Source organism: Heptranchias perlo, chromosome 26 (genome assembly GCF_035084215.1).
Source record: "Heptranchias perlo isolate sHepPer1 chromosome 26, sHepPer1.hap1, whole genome shotgun sequence".
NCBI lineage: Eukaryota > Metazoa > Chordata > Chondrichthyes > Hexanchiformes > Hexanchidae > Heptranchias > Heptranchias perlo.
In genome coordinates this window covers 36485438-36500206 of record NC_090350.1, presented here as the reverse complement: position 1 = coordinate 36500206, position 14769 = coordinate 36485438, and the positions used below count along the sequence as shown (strand labels likewise).

The following is a 14769-nucleotide window of genomic DNA, read 5'->3' as shown; positions in this document are numbered from 1 at the left end:
ATAAGAGGAAGGGGAAAGAGAGAAACGAGTAGGTGAAAAATCATCATCAAACCTGTTTCAGTTGCTGATGATTGAGTTGGAGCGTCAGTTACTCGAGAAACCTAGCCGTGATCTGAGCAGAGTCAAGTCTTGCTCACACTAGGTAAGTGAACTCATTGATTAAATTGGTGTTGACTATCAGCAGAGCAGGTAACCCTTCCCTCTGTTAAAAGTGTGTCCATGCAGAGTACTCTTGAAATAATCTCTTTCCATCTTCCAGCGCTGATGTGATGGACTTGATGGCCTGTTTCCGTGCTTTAATTCTGAAGGGCCCATTTTCTGATCCTGTTCTGTTGATCAACTGGTCACCCACATCGAGAATTCACCGGTGTGTTGCCAGTGACTTTTCTATCCATTGATTTCGATGGAAAACCACCCCTTTTCACTTGTGTCAAATGTTTTAATTCAGAACTCACGGAACTCCTTCACAAAGAAGGGTCACTGGATTCACAGCAGTATTAGTCCAAACCATGTAACAGTTAACAACTTTGTGAACTCCTGCCTTTTGGAGTGACCTTGGACGTAAGTTTGCAAAAGCCAAATCTTGGGGTCTCCCCAAGGAAACGCAGCGATACTGTTGAAATTTATCCAGCTAAAACCATAAAGCCAACAACAACAACAACAACAACAACAACAACAACAACCAACAGCATTTATATAGCACCTTTAACATAGTAAAACGTCCCAAGGCACGTCACAGGAGCGTTATCAAACAAAATTTGACATGAGCCACATTAGAAAACATTAGTATAGGTGACCAAAAGTTTAGTCAAAGAGAGAGGTTTTAACTAGCATCTTAAAGGACGAGACAGAGGTAGGGAGGGAATTCAAGAGCCTGGGGCCTAGGTAGTTGAAAGCACGGCCGTCAACGGTGGAGTGATTTAAAATCGGGGATGCACACGAAGCCAGAATTGGAGGAGTGCAGAGGCCTCGGACGGTTGTAGGGCTGGAGGAGGTTACAGAGATTGAGAGGGAAGAGGCCATGGACAGATTTTAAAACAAGGATGGGAATTTTAAAATAGAGGCATTGCCGGACCCGGAGCCAATGTAGGTCAGTGAGCACAGGGGTGATGGGTGAACACTGATGAGCTTCCTGTTCCTTGCCAGCTAGGACTACCTTACCTGTTGGGGTATTGTCTTACAGGGTTATGTGGAGTTGAGTGAAAAGAATCTGTACTTCCAATGACAGGTCTACCCCTGCAGATCCCATTAATGAGCTGCTCTGGCTCGTCAACCACGGGCAATACCTGCAATACTGTGGACCTTCTGGCTCAGGTACTGGGTCTGCCACAAACGGTTGACCTGGTTGTAATCTATCTTTGTCATGCATGTCATTTTGAAGCCATCTTGAGCCCAAAGAGACCTTTCTTACCTAACCTCCCCAAAGAGTTTGGTCATTTGAAGGAGAGAAAAATAATATTTTTTTTTAAAAAAAAGAGCGATATGCGCACAAGCAATTAAGACAAGTCAAAAACCAGAAAAGGCCATTCAGCCCATTAAAGTTAATTTTTCTGTTAGCCTAACCTTCCCAATCTTTCACATCAATAAAAACCTACACGCATGTGGTAATTTTCACACATCGAATGTCCCAAGGTGCTTTACAAGAGATCAGAGGAGACCAAGCAGGAATTTGGAGAGAAGCTACAGGAGATTGTCAAAGGTGTTATTGGAGAGAGAGGTTTTGAGGAGGCTATTGAAGGTGAGGAGAGAGATGGTCAGGTGGAGGGGTATAGGAAGAGATCCAGAATGTGGGAGAATGGTTGCTAAAAGTTATTACCTTAACTCTTCCATTCTAATGCCTTAACACTTACTGACCATATAAGAATAAAACTCAATGGATAGAACAGATCAAGTAACAGGTTCCCAATGTTGTCTACCCCTTCCAGCAAATTGAACAGCTCTAGAATAAATCTGGAATAAAGAATATAAGATTTCTAGGATATCAGCCATCAGTGGTATGACAGTATTTAGCAGTGCAATGTAAACTGCTATATACAACTGTCAGTTTGTTTCTGATATTTATCTGGTGCAAAGTCATTATACCTGCATTCAGCAAGGCCTGTGTGACTGTCAAATTTCTAAACGCTCCAAGTAACATTCAGATTAAATTGACTCTGCTGAAAAGCAGTTAACCGTCATTGTGCTGCTGGCTGTAATGGTGTGTGATGACTAGCTGTCAGCTAGTTTACAACCATGGGGTACAGTGAGTTCAGAAGAGTTTTGATCATATTCAGGGAACTAAATTAAAGCTGATGAAATATCAGACCCAGAGATATTTTCTGTTTAAAGGAGATGCCCACAAATTTTCAGGTGAGGACAGAATTGGCTTTGTCTGTGATGCCCCTTACTTGTAATCAGTGCAGCCCGCTCTATGAGCGAACACACGTTAATGATTAGCTATTCGGGTGACATACTGGAGTACTGTCCACACCCAAAGGATTTTATTTTACAGTTCATGTTATCTCTCAACTTTTTTGTCTTGTGTTCCTAACAATAAGGTAGCTTCCCAAAATCAACCAGTCCCCTATGAATTCAAATCTGTGCCCTTAAGAATGCCACATCTGAGATGGTACGCCAAGGATTTGCAATTGTACTATTGGCGGTTGGAGATCATGTGAGATGCCCACCGTGATTTCCTTATTCCTTTCAAAAGGCTGACAACACCACATCGGACTAGAAGAGTACAGGCTATAATTAGCAGTCAGATTTATTTACTGTGCCACATTTCCAGATTTTTGACTCTTTGAGCTAGAAGGAATTTTGGATAATTTATATTACGATGTAGCTATTAAATTAAATTTGACTCGCGGGATTAAATCCTCAATGTGCACATACTGGAAATGCAAAGCATCTGTCCAGAATGGTGATTCTCGCATATCACATCAGGATGAGACAATGAGGTTCATTAACACAATCCAGATAGGAAATTGGGTCCAATATGTTGTAAGGGCCTCATTCATTTGAACCCAGCAGGAATCTTAGGTGGTCAGAATCTTAGGTGATGTTTGCTGTGACCCTCACAGAGAGGGGATGGGGAGGAGCTTTGATTGGCAGCTAAACTGGCCAAGTCTCTGACGCATAGATCTGGGGGATGGTTACATGTCAAGTCCTTGGTTTCTTGTCTGCATCATCTGGAGTAAAAGACAGACACATTGGAAGAGAACTCTCTCAAGTTTAGGGACGATCTTCCATGATGAAGTGAAAAAAGGAACTTGTATTTATCTAGTGCCTTATCAGGCCCTCAGCAAATCAACTAGTTGTGCTAATCAGTATAGGAATTTAACCACCAACAGGGATAAGTGTGATACGCATTGTTATTTTCCATCTTACAAAGTGATTAGTGAATTTTAATCTATTTCATAAACGTTCTTCTGTTCATTCCCATGTAGGGGAGGGGGAGGAATAATTTTAACTTTTAACATAGGGAAAAAATGGGTGATAGTGAATCGACAGCCTGCTTTACAACCTGCCCGATTTTCTTGGACTGCAACGGTAAAATGGGCTGCTCATTCCCTATCTTTTGTTTTCCACCAGGAGATGAAAGTTAAAATTACCCCCATGATATGTAAAATAAATGAGCTTGTTGGTTTACAGTTGGCCTCATCTCACTAGAGTGTTCATCAGTCCATCTTCTGGAAGATGAAAATGCATGTGATGGCACATGTAAGATTACAGTACCCAGTGCACCCAACGACCCCTAGGCCATGGTATCATATAACTAGCTAGGAGGCAAAAAAGATAGACTCCTGATTATGGGGAAAGTGGGATCTGCTTACGGCGATATCGAACCTGAGAAAGCATCTAGTGAAGACCTGACATTTATAGCAACAGATAGAATAATACAGAACCAATAAGAGATTCTGTTTCTGAAAGTACATCACTTAAAACAACAAAGACAGATTAGTCCACAAGAGGTTAAAATTCCCTTTCAAAGCACATTTCTTGCACAGCTTGATATCCAAAGGACTCCTGGATGAAACCGTCTTTCAAGATGCAAAATTAAACATGAATGACGTACAATTCCAATCCCTGGAGTTCAGATCTCTGGCTAAAACTAAGTAATTAGAGCTATAGTTTTGCATCATGAGAAACCATGGTCACAGCATGCCTTTGAACTGTAAAGGCAACCTGAGTGCACAAAATGAATTCACATGTATTTGGGGAAGTTGTTAAATTTGGCATATTACTGTCTTCCTGCAAAGATCCTGCTTTAATGGTTCAGCAGTTAAAGTAATTGAACTTTGCCTATTTCTTAGTCTGTTAACTCGCAGAGGTGAACAGATCAAACGAGCACTCCTAGACATCAAGCAACTTTTCACTTAATTTCTGAGCAGAGGTGTTGACCTAAACCTCTGAAAGAATCTATTAAGCATAAACAACGCCCCTTGACTCCAGTCTGACTGTGTAGCCAGTTTACATATATTGGTCACCCTTGTCACAGGAGCAATGAGTTGTGGTCGATGATCTTACTGGATGAAGTCATTTTTTAAAATCACTCCGACCCTATCTGTCTAAAGTCATATAAAAATAAAGTACAAAAATCACCCCATTTCATATTGTACTCCACCATCGGAAGAGAAGGGAGGAAAATTTGGTTAAAATATACCTGACTAGCTCTACATCCCTCTGGGAATTACAGGCTCTTTAGTACATAGAATTTACAGCACAGAAACAGGCCATTCAGCCCAACTGGTCAATGCTGGTGTTTATGCTCCACACGAGCCTCCTCTCGCCCTACTTCATCTAACCCTATCAGCATATCCTTCTATCCCTTTCTCCCTCGGGTATTTATCGAGCTTTCCCCTTAAATGCATCTATGCTGGTCATCACAACGACTGCATGCAAGTTCCACATTCTAACCTTTCTCTGGGTAAAGAAATTTCTCTTGAATTGCTTATTGGATTTATTAGTGACTATCTTATATTTATGATCTCTAGTGGAAACATCTTCTCTACATCTACCCTATCAAATCCCTTCATAATTTTAAAGACCTCTATTAGGTCACCCCTCAACCTTCTCTTTTCTGGAGATTCTTTTTCTAGTTATTTAGTGTGACTTTAATTGAACAAGATCCTAGCCATTTCTAATTTAATTGAGTCTGAGCATTTAATATGAAGAAATGTAATATGTTTAATATGAAGAAAGAGTGATTGCTGTTGGTTTACAATACCTTTTAAATTAAATCACATAATTATTCCTTGAGAAAGGGTCCAGATACTGTTGGGTACATTGAGACCTGGGGCTACTTGACATCGCAACGTTTGATTCAAGTGCAGTCACGAGAATTGCTTCACCCATAAAGTTTTGTATAAATAATGATTTGTGACCATTCTGGAGTGCTGTTTCACAGAATCACAAAGGCATTGTACTTGACCTGAAAAATGCTTGAATACTTTCAACCGGATAATGTTGTGATTCCATGACAGCAATGAAGCCAATTGTTTGGTGTTTTATTACAATATTGCTACATTTTTCAAAAGGCTCTCAAGTGTACAATTCAATTTTTAAAAAATTATGTTTCTTTTGGGAACACATTGTGAGGTAGAGCTTTATTTGTGTGGTTAATTGGTCGCAGCTTGCAACTGGACTAATTTTTGTAAAAACATCCCAGTGCTATGTATAGATACTATTATGTTAAAATTGCATCCTCTTGACTTCCTCCACAATCCCACGTCTGTTTGGATGATTAACTCAACAAATTGTCAAGCTGGCATTCTCAACACAAAGGCCAGTTCTTCCATGATGAAGTGAAAGAAAGAACTTCCATTTGTCTAGTGCCTTATTAGGTCTTCAGGATGTCTCAAATTATTTCACAATTAGTCACTTGTTATATGGGCAAATGTGGCAGTGAATTTGTGCAGAGCAAGGTCCTAGAAATAGCAAATCAGATGAATGATTAGTTCATTTTTTGTGATGATGTTGGTTGAAGAAGAATGTTGGCTAGGGCACCAGGTAGTTGGATCCAAAATTGGCTCAGTGGCAGGAAGCGAAGGGTAATGGTCGACAGGTGTTTTTGTGACTGGAAGGCTGTTTCCAGTGGGGTTCTGCAGGGCTCAGTACTCGGTCCCTTGCTTTTTGTGGTATATATTAATGATTTGGACTTAAATGTAGGGGGCATGATATGAAGTTTGCAGATGATATAAAAATTGGCCGTGTGGTTGATAGTGAGGAGGAAAGCTGTAGACTGCAGGAAGATATCAATGGACTGGTCAGGTAGGCAGAAAAGTGGCAAATGGAATTCAATCCAGAGAAGTGTAAGGTAATGCATTTGGGGAGGGCAAACAAGGCAAGGGAATACATAATAAATGGGAGGATACTGAAAGGTAAAGAGGAAGTGAGGGACCTTGGAGTGCATGTCCACAGATCACTGAAGGTAACAGGACAGGTAGATAAGGTGGTTAAAAAGGCATATGGGATACTTTATTAGCCAAGGCATAGAATATAAGAGCAGGGAGGTTATACTAAAACTGTATAAAACACTAGTTAGGCCACAGCTTGAGTACTGCGTACAGTTCTGGTCACCACATTACAGGAAAAATGTAATTGCACTAGAGAGAGTACAAAGGAGATTTACGAGGATGTTGCCAGGACTGGAGAATTTTAACAGGAAAGATTGGATAGGCTGGGGTTGTTTTCTTTGGAACAAAGGAGGCTGAGGGGTGATTTAATTGAGGTGTATAAAATTATGAGGGGCCTAGATCGAGTGGATAGGAAGGACCTATTTCCCTTAGCAGAGAGGTCAAAAACCAGGGGGCATAGATTTAAAGTAATTGGTAGAAGGATTAGAGGGCAGTTGTGGAGAATTCTTCTCACCCAGAGGGTGGTGAGGGTCTGGAACTCACTGCCTGAAAGGGTGGTGGAGGCAGAAACCCTCATCACATTTAAAAAGTACTTGTGTATGCACTTGAAGTGCCGTAACCTACAAGGCTACAGATCAAGTGCTGGAAAGTGGGATTAGGCTGGGTGGCTCATTTTTGGCCATGCGGACACGATGGGCCGAATGGCCTCCTTCTATGCCGTAAATTTTCTATGATTCTATGATTGACATTTCCTGACTTATGCTAGAAAGTGCTGGGTGTGGAAGTCAGGGTGAGGATAAGATCAGACTTGACTCTTGTTCTCTACGGTTGGTTAGCTTGCCGATACGGTCTAGGATCACACGTGAAGATTGGCTACTTGGGACGTCTGACATATGGAGTTAAACCCCAGCAAGGTTCACTGTATTGAGAAGAAGAGAAAATTGAAAAGAAGATTGTGAGACTTTAATGTAAAAGTGCAGTGCTGTGGTGAATATACGAGAGACAGCAATTGAAGCTTACGTAGAGTGCAAATCACTGTAAATGATCTTTAGGATAGAAATATCTGGGCGGGGAAACAGAACGATAATGTTTCCTAGATACTGGGTTTAACCATGCCCAACACTGATCCACTCCAATTAGACACTTAAAGTGCAGTGTGGAAGGAATGTTGTATTGTCAGAGGTACCATATTTCAGATAAGATGTTAAACTGAGGCCCTTTCTGCCAGTTCAGGTGAACGTCAAAGGCACCATTTGAAGAAGAGTAGGAAGTTCTCCTGGCCAACATTGTTCCTCAACCACCATCACCAAGACAGATTAACTAGGACTTTACTGTGTGCAGTTTGGCTGCCTTGTTTGCCTACACAACAATGACTACACTTCAAAGTAATTAATTGGCCATGATACCTCTTGGGACATCCTGAGGATGTGAAAGGTGCAAGTCCTTCTTTTCATTGAAAGTATTAATTCTATCCAAATTACATAGACCATATAATCAAGGTCAGCACAGTTCCTCTATTAGATGTCACCAGCTTATTGAATGATTAATGGGTCCTTTTATACTTGTTAAAGATGTCTGGAGTAGAATATTATTAGCACTTTTTAACTCCGTGAATCCAACATCAAACCATTCAAAAGTAGACTTGGGAGCCTACAACTGAGTTTAACTAATCTAAAAGAGTTTAGCACTGTGCTAACGAATTTGATACAAGCGCATCTGCACGATAATATCCCATGTCATTTCCAAGCTATTGTCTGCTCCTCACTTCTAGCATCTGACTTCCCTTGGAGCGCCACTGAAAATGAGCAACTTCAGTCAATGCAGACTCCTTATTATTAACTACATTAATATGATAGGAGACTCTCTCTGCTCATGTGAGTGAGTGTCCCAGAAAATATTAGCAGCCTGCTGCGATTAGTATCACCATTTTTTCGAGTGGATTATCCACTCATGCATCAATATCCTGCATTAGATGACAAAGAAGGGGGTGGGGGAGAATTCCGTGTGTTAAATCTGGACGGAACGACTATAACACAACCTCCTTAATCTGCTATAATGGAGGAGAATTTGCCAGCCTTTCCCTGCAAGTGGGCGGATAGCTGAGATTACCCAAATTGTTTTTACATGCTTGGTACAGCAATAGCCCAGACATAGGAATGAGCATAAGTACAATACAAATAATAAAAGAAGTGCTTAATGAGCCAATGTTTTGTGGTCACAGCTCTGTCCTGGGAAACTTGTGGCAGATAGGATGTGTGAATATTGGAGGTTGCATGTGATGGAGTAGTCTAAAATTCTCCATTCAATAACATTGGACTGGATTTGATTTCTCTGAAGTAATGAGATGGAACTTTTAACTTTTATGATCATCTGGCCCTTCCAGGTGGAAGTATTATTTCTTGCAATGACCAAAAGTCCACACATCTTGCTCCCCCAGTAGCTTAACAGGTAAGTGGCCACGAGGTGTGGTACTGTGCCATAGAGACCAGAGTGCCAGGCTCAATCCTAACTGACTTGGCCATTGGCATCACATTTGACTTCATTGCTAATTTTCCAAGATGTTGAGGGCTGCTAGTGCTTGTGAAACGGCACTGCAGCCAGAGTCTGTGCTTTGAGGAGAAAATTTGGGAGGGGAGGGGGGAGCGGGGGAAGAGAAAAAGATTACAAAGTAAAAATACATTTGCATAGGGTTAACAGCAAGATAGTTGCACTCTGATGTTGCTTAAATGATCCTGGCATGTGTACTACGTTTCAGCTGATTAGAGTAGTGTTGATGTGAGTTGCTTCAGCTACCTCGGCACTGTTTGAATGAAATGGAATGGGAGCTTGCAGTCTTAAGGTAATATCACTCCAGGTCAGCACTTGCCTTCGTACAGTGTTTAAAATCATTTGCTGTAAATTTATATGTATAGGATGAACTGGTGTAAACTACACGCAGTCCTCACACAAGCAAACATGTGAAAATGTTGTGAGACAGTATATACAAATTGTTAACCTACTAACTCTCAGTTCTTCTCCCTGAGTGATAAACAATGGTGGTATTGCCTAGTTGAAAACATCTGGTACTTGTGTCTCCCAATCTACTACATTTAAGCTCTGGATTTCCCTCCCTGAACCCCTCTGCCTCTCTCTCCTTTTAAGACGATTCTTAAAACCTACCTCCTCACCTGTGCTAATATCTTCTTCTGTGGCTCGGTGTCAATTTTTGCCTGATTATGCTCCAGTGAAACGCCTTGGGACATTTTACTATGTTAAAGGCGCTATATAAATGCAAGCTGTTGTTTAAGATGCTTCTGGGAGCCCAGTGTCCGTGAGCTGGCTTTTGGTATTTCTGCTGTTATGTCCGGTTTCCTTGGTCTATGTCTGCCACTAGTCTATGGAAAACTGATTTAGTTAGGCCCTGGAATTTGAATGAAAACTGCAACATAAAAGGCCCTATAATGGATTCCATCATATTTAGGAATGTGTAGGAAACAGGTAATTTAATTTTAAAAAAAGAATCATCTTCTATCTCCTGTTGGTGCAGTTTCATGCGGGATACGGTTACTACCAACCCTCCAACGCCTTCACATGGAGGACTAGACAGTGAGTGCAAACTATTTGACCCTATGTAGCATTCGGACTAGGGTTGCCAACCTTCCAGGATTGTCCTGGAGACTCCAGAAATTAAAGATTGATCTTTCAGACACTGCTGCAAGCAACCCCAGAGAAAAATCACTGGGACAATTTTTTTAAAAGTGTGCTTTTTTAACTTTCAACACTTTCATTTATTAGCTATAAAAATATTGGCGATGGGGAAAATTGGCTGTTTGAGTGGGCGGGGCAGCTGATGGTGGGCGGTCATGTAATGAAACTTCCAGGAATACAACCAACCAGAGTTGGCAACCCTAATTAGGGCCAAGTCCAATACTATTGTCACTCTAGAACCAAACGTATCCTTTCAACTATAGCTTTTGTCTCCCACTTTTTCTTCCCCCGAATTATCTTATTTCCTTCACTTTTCCCTTTTGTGGAATGATTTGCTTATGTAAGGAGGACATTGTAAATATAAATAGCTGCTTTGTCAAAATTTAAACAAATGATAAATGTGACTTTGATGTATGGATACAAGACAAAGTTTAGAAAATGGTTAAATTAAAAAAAAAAATCCATGGAAGACTTTTTTTTCATAATAAATGAGCATTATATAAAAAAAACAAGCAGCGTAATGGCAAAGCTTTCTCTCAGCAGCATCTCGTACACCTGAAGTTATGGTAGTGCAAGAGTTACTGAGCTAAACTGGTTTATATCAGATAATTGGACCGGTGACACTTGGTCGCTCGGGACTTTTTCACTGACAGAGTGGTTTTAAATAATGACTATGGTTAAATCACTAGAGAAAAGAAAGCATGAAGTTAGCAATAACAAGAAACGGGTAAAATGGAGTTTGGATAATTCCACATAATTGTTCACAATTGTACATTTCCTGACATTTATATAAGATTTGATAGTTGCAGTAATAGTTTATTTCTCTGCATCTAACTATGAATGTCATCTGCTTACTATCAGCATCCAAATAATCCATCCCTTTCTCTTTTTGTGAATGCATGTCTATCCCCATCTCGCTGTGTCTGTCTGTCTGTCTCTGTTTTTTTCCCTCTGGCTATCAGTCAGTCTGTCTATATCTCTTTCTGTTTCTGTCTCTTCTATCTGTCTTTCCTTTCCCTGCTGTCTCTTTCTTCCCTCTCATTCTTTGCTGGATTTAATTTCCTGCTGTGCTCAACACAAGCTGAGGTGTGACTCCCAAAACATTCAGTGACTTCTTCTCCTGGCATTAGGCCTGTACTGTTATGTGCATATGCTTATTCTGTCCCATCTAAAATGACTGTAATGAATTATTCCATTGAATTGCAATAATTTAGTTCAAACTAGAGAAACAATTTGAGAGCTATGGTTAAGACAAACTAAACTATCTCAGATCATTAACACTCTTGAGCTCGCACTGTGGTATGTTACTGTAGTACTGAACCTTCAGACCAAGTAGATCCCTTGTTTGATCTTTTCTGAATTAGTTGTTTGTTCAACAATTTGTTAAAATTCTCATTGTTGTATTCAAATCCCTCCAAGGCCTTGCCCCTCCCTATCTCTGTAACCTCCTCCAGCCCTATAAGCCTCTGAGAACTCTGCGTTCCTCCAATTCTGGTCTCCTGTGCATCCCCGATTTTCCTTTGTCCCACATTTGGCAGCTGTGCCTTCAACTGTCTCAGCCCTAAGTTCTGGAATTCCCTTCCTAAACTTCTCCATCTCTCTACCCCTCTCTTGTCTTCATTTAAGATGCTCCTTAAAACCTACCTCTTCGACCAAGCATTTGGTCTACTGTCCTTCTATCTCCTTATATGGCTCGGTGTCAAATTTAGTCTGATAACGCTCCTGTGAAGTGCCTCGGACATTTTGCTACATTAAAGGTGCTAAGTAAATGCAAGTTGTTAGCTGGGGCAGTGGTGAAAGAGCTGCAGTTGGATTTTAATGTTCCTGGAATAGGAAGTGGTCAGGTGAACCAGGGCTCCTGCTTCTGATTGCTATGGAGGCACCTCTGCTAGAAAATATTGCATGAGGATAGGAATGGATCAGCTATGCGGTCTACCAGGGTCAGAATTCCTGCTGATATTCACCATCTTGACTCCTACATGAAGAAAGGCCACTTGCATGAGGTACCAGAGGGCTGCTGGTGTCCTGCTGGAACTGTATTCTGGCAAAGTCATTACCTTCAGGGAGGAAAGATACAATGAAGAAATTGGAAGAAAGAAATAAAGCTGGCCAATCTCAACACAGTTCCCAATGGGTATGTACAAAACTGCCCATAGTTCCACATAAATTCACAACCTGAGCAGACCATAGGGAAAAGTTCACACTTATCTATTAGAGGGTGCTCTCTTGGGGTTAAGACAGATCGTTGTGGAGAGTCGAGGGAGCTTTACCTCACATTGAACCTGCTACACTTGACCTGGGAGTGCTAACAGAATGAAAACAATCTTCCATTCCTCAGCAATAGCACCCCTCACCTAGCTGACCACAAGTAGATTTAACTAGAGCAGATGCCCCCTCCTGATGCAGCCCTGCTTCTCCTGATCCTATGACCTTCTCCAAGATTGGCTTGTTCCATCTAGCAATATTTTTTGGAGAGTTAAAAAGACTACAATCTGTATAGCGAAGCATAAATTGGACGGTTTAATCTTCAACGTACAGCGCTGCTCAAAAGGTTATGGCAGATACAGGGCATTCACCTGCCACCATTTTGGATACAGAATTTTTGTTGACATTGACTTGCAAGTTGGAAACTGCAGGCAACACTTCAGCTGTTGAGAAGCAATCAGCTCTTTGGAGACGCAAAGAACTGAAATGATTTATAGCCCTGTGTGTTTCCTCTTTCATCTGTGCTTTTGTTTATATGTTTTCTATGATGCAACTCTCCCTTGTATTTGTGAACAGAAATTTGTTGGCAGGAAAATTGGACCCTCTGAGACTTGTGGTACATACGACTGGTATCTCGCTAGAAATTGTCCTGCAGCAGTCCCACTTGGTTCTTTGTTATATTCATGGGATGATAATAAACTATGGGACACAGAGCGATTGTACAAATCCATTAAATCTGTGTTATCGCTTCGCTTCTCTGATTTACTGGCTTGATTTCCATGACGACAGTTGGTGTTCATGCTGAGATCAATCATTGCCGTTGAAATCACGGATAAGCGAGTAGAAATCTAGTGATGACACACATTTAATGGTGTTTTTTAGATGCTAATTTGCCATCAATGACACCCCTGTGCAGTATTCTTCATCACTGCCACCTCCTGATGATGCAAAGGAGCTGATCTCAGGACCTGAATTTGTGGATTCTGAGAATTTCTGTTCGAGACACTGACGGGAGGGTCGGTAACCAGAGGGCACAGATTTAAAATAATTAGCAGAAGAACTGGGGTGGGGGGTGCGTTGGAGAGGGAAAAATGATCATTTTTTTTTTACACTGCGAGTTGCTCAGATCTGGAATGCGCTGCCTGAAAGGGCGGTGGAAGCAGACTCAACAGTAACTTTCAAAAGGGAATTGGATAAATACTTGAAAAGGTAAATTTGCAGGGCTATGGGGAAAGAGCAGGGGAGTGGGGTTAATTGGATATCTCTTTAAAAGAGCCGGCACAGGCACGATGGGCCGAATGGCCTCCTTCTGTGCTGTATGATTCTATGAATTTATATTTTAGAAGTGCAGCTGATGGTAGATGCATAAAAGTTTTTCTCGGTCAGCTGCACCCCATAACCCCGTAGTCCCTTCAGGCAATGCATTGCAGATCATCATAACTCGCTAAGTAAGAAGAAAATTCTCCTCATCTCCCCTCTGGTTCTTTTGCCAATTAACATAAATTGGTATCCTCTGATTACTGACCCTCCTGCCAGTGGAAAGAGTTTCACCCTATTTACTCTATCAAAACCCTTCATAATTTTGAACATCTCTATTAAATCTCCCCTTATCCTCTATGCTCTAAGGAGAACAATTCCAGCTTCTCTAATCTCTTCTAAAAGCTCCCTGTGTATTGCTGGCCCAGCGAGGCGGCTCGTTTATTCCTGTGAGTAACTATGGCGTGAAGACCAGGAAGGCCCTAGCCTCGATCTGTGCTGATTAGCTGATTTCAACCCGAACGCTGGTGGGTTAGGGAGAGGAAAGCTGGTCAGGGTTTCCATCTCTGATTGTTATCCATTAACATCCGCTAAAACGTTGTGTCTGTGCGCACGTGTATATGTGGGGACAGTGGATGAGGATAGGATTGGGCTCTGTTGTGATGCCCCCTGTGGTAAAATAGCTCTCTAATACTCTCCGTCTAGGCTCGCACATGAATAGTGGCTACCTGGGCAAAGTGTTAGAAGGCAATAGGTGCCTTTGAAACTTTAGCCCCAGGGAGAAGTCCGTGCTGTTGACCGGAAGTCACCGGTTAACGTTTTTGGCTTAGTACACAGAGGAAGAGTCAATTCTCTCTTAATTCTCAATTCGCTTTATAACGTTATTAGATCATGTACATACCGCTTATACGTCTGGTTAGATATAGGCATGTAGTTTACAGCAGGTTATACAGGTTTATACTCAAACTAGGATTTAAATGCACACCCACTAAGTTTCCTGAGTAATACTCCCCGAGTATTCGGCTTTAAACGCAAACCCACTAGGTTTCTCTAGTAATACTCCCCGAGTATTAGGCTTTAAACGCACACCCACTAGGTTTCTCTAGTAATACTCCCCGAGTATTAGGCTTTAAACGCACACCCACTAGGTTTCTCTAGTAATACTCCCCGAGTATTAGGCTTTAAACGCACACCCACTAAGTTTCCTGAGTAATACTCCCCGAGTATTCGGCTTTAAACGCACACCCACTAAGTTTTCCTGACAACACTCCCAGAGTGGTCC

The 14769-nt window shown here is 41.4% G+C and overlaps 1 protein-coding gene across 5 annotated transcripts in view; it reads left to right on the top strand.

The window, feature by feature from the left end:
* LOC137342691 (receptor-type tyrosine-protein phosphatase U-like) overlaps positions 1-14769 on the top strand; it is a 767577-nt gene that overhangs the window by 261398 nt on the left and 491410 nt on the right. The window lies entirely within an intron of this gene.